An 8,084-nucleotide genomic window follows, 5' to 3' on the forward strand; every position below is an offset into this window, starting at 1 on the left:
ACATTACAAAAGTCATATTGGAATTACCACTCAGCTGGAATTACACAAACAACCATGCTCTTTCTAATATGAGTTGAAGAAACTTGGCCCATTCCCAAAACTAGCAGGTGAGCCGTGAGTCCATTGGAAGTAAGTAGAGAGGTCAATAAAGCAGATTTTATCATGTCTGTTCACAATACTGTTTGGGGAAACCTGGTTTCTATGGTGACATGGTCACATATGACTTTTTCCACAACTTTAAAGGGACTGTTGGCCTCAGTGGAGTTGATGCTCCCTGCCTACCTGGTGGCAGATGCTGAGTTGCTGGATAAACAAATGGGTATACATGTTGATTTTTAGCATTCCATGGGCTGACAGGTAGACTGAACCTGTATTGCAGTGTTATAACATGTTTCGGACCAATGACCTGGTCCCACCAGCGGCTTGGATTCTTGGGTATGCAGTGGGAAAGGCTTCTTATGTCCCAACCTGCAGAAATAAGTTCTAGAGACTTGGGCCTGTCTTAGGCCCAGAATCTGAGGGTTTTGGATTTGGTCCTGGCCCATTTGGAGGCTGTTGCTTTGGAGAACGTGGTTCTGGCCCTGGACACAGGTGAGTAGAGCTGAGGAATTTTTCGCTTCTATTTCACATGGTAATATTTTTTCTGTGAAGGGATTATGTAAATGCAATATCAGCTATCGTGGCTTGAACTTTAACATGCCAGCGGATTATCATGTATGTTAAAGTTAAGGCACATGAATGGTGTTTTGGTGTGTGCTGGTGTGAGTGATAATAAAGCTAACGTCTGAATGGGAGTCTGTTGGATGACTGGGGTGATGGAGTTGTTGAGCGGCTGCACTGCAAGTATATTGTATGTTTGGATATTCAATTAAAAATTTACAAAATAATGCTAATGTTGGTGAGTTTAAGCATTAGCAGGATCCTCTGCCTCTTTTAGACACCGCCACCATGTGTGTGAAGAGTGTAAGAGACAGCAAGTCCCTGCTGCACCTGCACCTACAGAGAACATGCAAAGCTAGAGGTAAAACACACTCAATTATAATGATCCTCTATTCTCCCCCCAGTTAGTTTGAGACACACTGGAGTCCAATCCAGAGGATGTGTCACATCTACTCCCGCCCCGCCCCGCCCCTCCCCTCCGGCATTCGACGTCACCGGTATACTAACCACCGGTCCTGTGATCCATCATTACACACACCTGGCATCTATCATTACGCGCACCTGCACGTCATCATGAGGCACACCTGGACTCCATTACCTCATTTATTACCTCCCCTATATCTGGCAGTCCCTTAGGTTCTTTCCCCAGTCAGTATTGTTCCTGTGATTATGTGTAGATGCTACTGTTATGTAGTCGCGTTCCATTTTTGTTTTACTAACCGTCTCACCTGCTTCTTGACTCTCAGTGTCTCTGCTACAGGATGCAGTGCAAATGGACTTGACAAAATAATTGTGTATAGTTTTACAAAAAATAAATATTGAGTATTTACCTCAGTTAAATGCCTTGTTGATTTGTGTTCAAACTTATGTGTACTCAGGATGAAATCATGTAGCAGTCCCTGCCACAAGAGAGACCATAGCAGCATTGTTGAACAGATCGGATGGCTTTGCCATATTCTCTTCTAATTATGAAAGTTATCACATTTGTTCTTAACTGACTTGCCTAGTTAAAAAATTATATTTTTTTAAAGCTGAAAGGGCCTCTTTGAAGAGCATCTTAACACAGGTGGACATCTAAAGGTCTAGTTTGACAGGGTGTTATATAATGAGGCAAGTCAGTTAAGAACAAATTCTTATTTACAATGACGGCCTACCAAAAGGCAAAAGACCTCCTACGGGGGCTGGGATTAAAAATGTAATAAAAAAAAAAAGAACAAATATAGGACAAAACACACATCTAGACAAGAGAGAGACCTAAGACAACAACATAGCAAGGCAGCAACACATGACAACACAGCATGGTAGGAACACAACATGACAACAACAACATTCTTGTCTCTAATAATGGACAATTCTAGAAAGCGGCTATTCATCTTCACTTTTGACACTATTTTATTTTGGCATTTATGATTTTGGGAACGTAGCTATAGACGGTTTGGTTGTTTAGCAACAAAAAAAAAAAGACATGTGAGCAACTATGGGGCAAACAGACATGTCTTATCCTTGTTGCTAGCTATCTGGCCATCCAGAATCACAACACACGGACTTCTGCCCCACTGAAGGGTGCGCGTCGTTTTTGAGACGTTGTCAGCCTCAGCTAACCCGTCTATGCGTTCTTCAAATTACTATGGCATGATTGCATAACTAGCAGAGTTCTTGTGTATACTGCATGTGCCTTATTCTCCTGTTACAGCAGCTGATCAGTGGCTCCTGAAAGCAGACTATTCACTCAACCCATGCATCTCCATATTGGTTCTTTTTACACTGTTGAGGCAAAAACAAAATAACCACACAGCAAAGCTGCTATATCTATGCATTGCAGTTCACTAACGCTCCCGGAATATTGTGTTTGTTTAATTCAACAATTATAAAGGCTATACGGTTCATTATTGCTACAAACTACAAAGCAAATGCTAGCGTATGTTAGCATGTGCCTTAATACAGACACCCTGCTCTGGCAAAATAATTTAAACTGATGTCCAAGTATGTGAGCCCTGTTGACACACTGGATAATCTATATAGGCAGGCCCTAACCTCATTGTTAGCACCATATGTGAATAGTCCCAACTAATAACAGATCACTGTGAGGAGTGAGTCACCATCTGTCTTCAGAACAGGTGTTTCAGCCAGGGGGGCTTGAGCTCAAAAAAGCCTTATTAGCATCTCCCAACGCTGATTGGTTTTGAGGAGCAAACCCGTGTCCAATAAAAATATAACTTGGTAAGACGTCAATAAAATAACCTGTTAACACAATAAAGGCTCAAATGACACAATGAACATTCATTCAACAACCAATCGAGTGTGTGTGTTTGAGGGGGGGCGGGGGGATTAGACGCCATATTGACTGTTGAGGGATATGACGTTGCCCTCGTTTTAGGGCTTCACCCAATGGAGAATTCTCCAGATTTTTTTACATTTCTTCTTACTTAACTTTGTGTAGTTCTTTCTGCCAATGTATCCAAACAGACCAGCAACTGAAAATAGACACCACACAAACACAAAAATGAATATTCCCAAAGACATGACAATGCTTCATATACATTTTGAATTCCAGCAGGACACTGACAAGCCACATATTTATTCAGTCGACATTCATACCGGTTATAGACTATATGAATGCAGCTGCCACTGTATTGAAGCCATTGGACACAGTTTATCATTGAGCACTACGCTTTATTACGGGCAATAGGTTCAGTACAAATCACTGCATTCAGTATTAGAATGTAGGCTGGCCCTCTTTGATGTCTCGTAGATCGATTAATTGCATTCTTTTTGTTTTTAAAGCTCTCCTGCATACACTTCTGCCGTACCTTACTTCATTGTTAACTTATAGACGTACGAGATACCAGACCCGGTCTCAGGGATGGCTAACTCTCCACTTAGTTGGGTAGATCTGCTTGCAATTTTTTTGCACCTTTTGTGTGGAATGATCGCCAATGCATTTTAACATTTGAGGAATTGGTGTCTGTTTTTATGATTGTATTGTCCTTTTAATGCATTGATGTATATCAATGTGTATTTTTATGAATATATGGAGGTGTAGTTTAATGTGTCTATTGTCACGTTCTGACCAGTAAAGGGGGTTATTTGTTATTGTAGTTTGGTCAGGACGTGGCAGGGGTGTGTTTGTTTTGTGTTGTCGGGTTTTTTGGGGTATTGTTCTAGGTTTTGTATTTCTATGTTCGTATTTCTAGTTTTGTATTTCTATGTTAGTTTTGGGAACGACCTCCAATTAGAAGCAGCTGGTTGTCGTTGCTTCTAATTGGAGGCCATATTTATATGGGTTTATTTTGTCTTGTGTTTGTGGGTGATTGTTCCATGTATAGGCAAGGTTACCTTACAGGACTGGCGTGCTGGTTCTTGTCTTGTCTTGTCTTGTCTTGTCTTGTCTTGTCTTGTCTTGTTTCAGTGTTCACGTATGAATAAAAATATAAGTATGGACACTTACCATGTTGTGTATTGGGCCGATATTTCTTACTCTTCATCAGAAGATGAAATGTATGACAGAATCACCCACCAAACGAGGACCAAGCAGTGGAGGAGGGAGCAGCAGGAGGTGTATACGGAGTCATGGACTTGGGAGGAGATACTGGCTGGAGAAGGACCATGGAGGAAGACTGGAGAGGATCGAGAACGTTATTCGGGAACACGGCTGGCAAGGAAGCCTGAGAGGCAGCTCCAAAATAAATGTTGGGGGGGGCACACGGGTAAGTTGGCTAGGCCAGGACTGGGACCTGAGCCAACTTCACGTGCTTATTATGGGGAGCGTCGGACCAAGAAATGCACTGTATCACCAGTGCGCACCTATAGGTGCGGTCGATACCAGCACTTCGCCCGTGCTGGGCTAGGGTAACTATCCAGCCAGAACGGGTTATGCAGGCTGTGTCCTTCAGACCTCCAGTGCGTAGTCAAGACCCCGTGTATCCAGTTCCTGCTCCTCGCACTAGCTTTGAGGTGCGTATCCCTAGTCTGGCGCCTCCAAAGCCAGCCCCACGCACCAGGCCTGTAGTGCGTCAGTCCAGTCCAGTACGTCCTGTTCCTGCTCCTCGCACTAGCCTTGAGGTGCGTGTCCCTAGTCTGGCACCTCCTAAGCCAGCCCCACGCACCAGGCCTCCAGAGTGTCCGGCAACAGTGCCCCGTCCAGAGTGTCCGGCAACAGTGCCCCGTCCAGAGTGTCCGGCAACAGTGCCCCGTCCAGAGTGTCCGGCAACAGTGCCCCGTCCAGAGTGTCCGGCAACAGTGCCCCGTCCAGAGTGTCCGGCAACAGTGCCCCGTCCAGAGTCGCCCCTCCAGTCCGTAACCGGCGCAGCCAGAGTCGCCCCTCCAGTCCGAGGTTTTCAGCGACGCGCTTCAGCCCGAGGTCTTCAGCGGGGGTGGACAGGTTAGGTTGGGGACTAAGACCAGAGCCTGAGGATTGGGGAGGGGGAGGGGGGGTGTGTGTGTGTAGCACAGGAGCCGTTGGTGACGGTAGCCACCCTCCCTTTAGTTTAGGATTAATTTTTGTTTTGGAGTTTATTTTTTTGTTTGTGAGGTGCATCTGGGGTCTGCACCTTTGGGGGGGGGGGGTGTACTGTTACGTTCTGACCAGTAAAAGGGGTTATTTGTTATTGTAGTTTGGTCAGGACGTGGCAGGGGTGTGTTTGTTTTGTGTTGTCGGGGTTTTTTGGGTATTGTTCTATGTTTTGTATTTCTATGTTAGTTTTGGGAACGACCTCCAATTAGAAGCAGCTGGTCGTTGCTTCTAATTGGAGGCCATATTTATATGGGTTTATTTTCTCTTGTGTTTGTGTGATTGTTCCATGTATAGGCAAGGTTACCTTACAGGACTGGCGTGTGGGTTCTTGTTTTGTTTCAGTGTTCACGTATGAATAAAAATATGGACACTTACCACGCTGTGTATTGGTCCGATATTTCTTACTCTTCATCAGAAGACGAAATGTATGACATCTATTGTATTTTGATGTGTATTGTTGTGTTAAACAGGGCTCATCTGGAAAAGAGACCTTGGACTCAGCATTGACTCCCTGTCAAAATAAACATCTGCCTTTATTTCCTAGCTACTTTAGGCAGGTAACCAAATCGTAATGAGGGTACAAGGACTCTTGGAAGGGAGATATAGAAAGTGAAGTAAAATACAATGAAAGGCATTAGGCTGATATTTGAATCACAATTTTACTGGACTGAACATTAAAATCACCTTTCATAACTAGTACTTGAGCTACAGACATTGCCACAGCAGTTAATGGAAAGACTGAGAATAAATAATGTTGTCATAAGTGCATACAGAATCCATACATCCTTATAGCTCTTTATATTAACAATGCATGCCCACAGCACTTCAGTAGCTATATGCTTGAGTAAAAGAGGGCTCAAGAGAGGAATAGAGGGGAAGATCTGGTATGTCTACCAAATGGCACCATGTTCCCTTTATAGTACACTACTTCTGGCCAGGGCCCATACGACTCAAAAGTAGTGCATTACATAGGGAATAGGGTGCTATTTGGAACATAACCCTGACCTTTGGCATCCTTATGCTGTAGCATGACTTACATGCTTACCGCACGCGCATGAATCCACATGCAGGTTGATTTTGTTCACCCACACCAGAAGCAATCAGGAAACCCAGGTTGAAATATTAATTTGGGGACAGGTCAAAAAGCATTAAACATTTATGGCAATCTAGCTAGCTAGCTTGCTGTTGCTAGCTAATTTATCCTGGGATATAAACATTGAGTTATTTTACCTGAAATGCACAAGGTCCTCTACTCCGACAATTAATCCACACATAAAACGGTCAACCGAATCGTTTCTAGTCATCTCTCCTCCTTCCAGGCTTTTTCATCTTTGAACTTACATGGTGATTGGCATCTAAACTTTCATATTACTACACCGACCGGAAACGAGGAGATGGCACGTGGGTACCTGCTTCTATAAACCAATGAGGAGATGGGAGAGGCAGGACTTGCAGCGCAATCTGCGTCAGAAATAGAAAGGACTTCTATTTTAGCCCTTGGCAATGCAGACGCTCGTTGACGCACGCGAGCAGTGTGGGTGCAATAATTGAATAACATAGATTTCTAAATTTGTTTTGCAACGCTCGCGCACACAACCTGAGCGGTGTGGTCAGCCTATAAGGCTTATTTTTCTTCTTTGGACTTTATATGGCGATTGGCATCTACATTTTCATAGTATTACCATGACGACGACTGACCTCAGTTCCTCTTTCAATCACCCACATGGGTATAACCAATGAGAAGATGGCACGTGGGTATCTGCTTCTATAAACCAGTGAGGAGATGGGAGAAGCAGGACTTGCTGCATGTTCTGCGCCAAAAATAGAAGCAACGCAGACGCTCGTTGGCGCGCAATGATTGAATAACATGTATGTGTACATTTATTTGGCAAGCTTGCGCACGCGACGCGAGCGGTGTGGTCAACATGTAATTAAGGGCTTGTAAGTAAGCATTTAACGGTAAGATCTACACATGTTGTATTTGGCGCGTGTTGGAAATAAAGTTTGATTTGGTTGAGAGAATGCCAAGAGGTTGCAAAGCTGTCATAAAGGCAAAGGGTGGCTACTGAAGAATCTAAAATATATTCTGATTTGTATAACTCTTTTTTTTGGTTACTACATGATTCCATGTGTGTTGTTTCATAGTTTTGATGTCTTCACTATTATTCTACAATGTAGAAAATACTACAAATAAAGAAAAACCCTTGAATTAGGTGTGTCCAAACTTTTGGCTGGTACTGTACATTTCATTTTTGCCTTCTCAAGGGACGCCATTTTTTCCGTCAAGCCTTGTTCTATCTTGATGCAGATGATGATATTGTAACGACCCTGGGGCTTATAAACCCAGGGTCGTTACAATATCATACCATAGCCAGTTAGCCACATGCCTAAAAAAATAATGTAAATACTCATGCGCCCTCTGATATCCAGCGTTAACGCAAGGTATGCCGCGTTCAAAACAACTGGGAGCTCGGAAATGTACGACTTCAGTGCGTTCATGACCACTTGGAACTAGGAAAAAAACAGGGAACCTGTTGCTGTACACCACCACCAGAGGGCGTCACGTGTACAGAAGCACACCCAGTCCAAACGCAACAAAGCGTCCGGGGAGCGGGGGATAAATAGCTGGCTGGTGGCTAATGACGCGTTCACGTGCTAGTCGGAGTTAGGAAACTCAGAAATGTCCAACTTGCTAACTGGTTGACAACAGCATGTGTACAGCTCAGCTACAACCAGTAGCTGAGTTGGTTGTAGCTGAGCTAACTGGTTGACAACAGCATGTGTACAGCTCAGCTACAACCAGTTAGCAAGTAGAACATTGCTGAGTTTCCTAGTTCCGACTAGCACCTGCAATTTTACACTGCGGTAGCGTCAGTTTGAAAGCCCCTTACCACTCATTCTCAGGGACACA

Source organism: Salmo salar, chromosome ssa23 (assembly GCF_905237065.1).
Source record: "Salmo salar chromosome ssa23, Ssal_v3.1, whole genome shotgun sequence".
Lineage (NCBI taxonomy): Eukaryota > Metazoa > Chordata > Actinopteri > Salmoniformes > Salmonidae > Salmo > Salmo salar.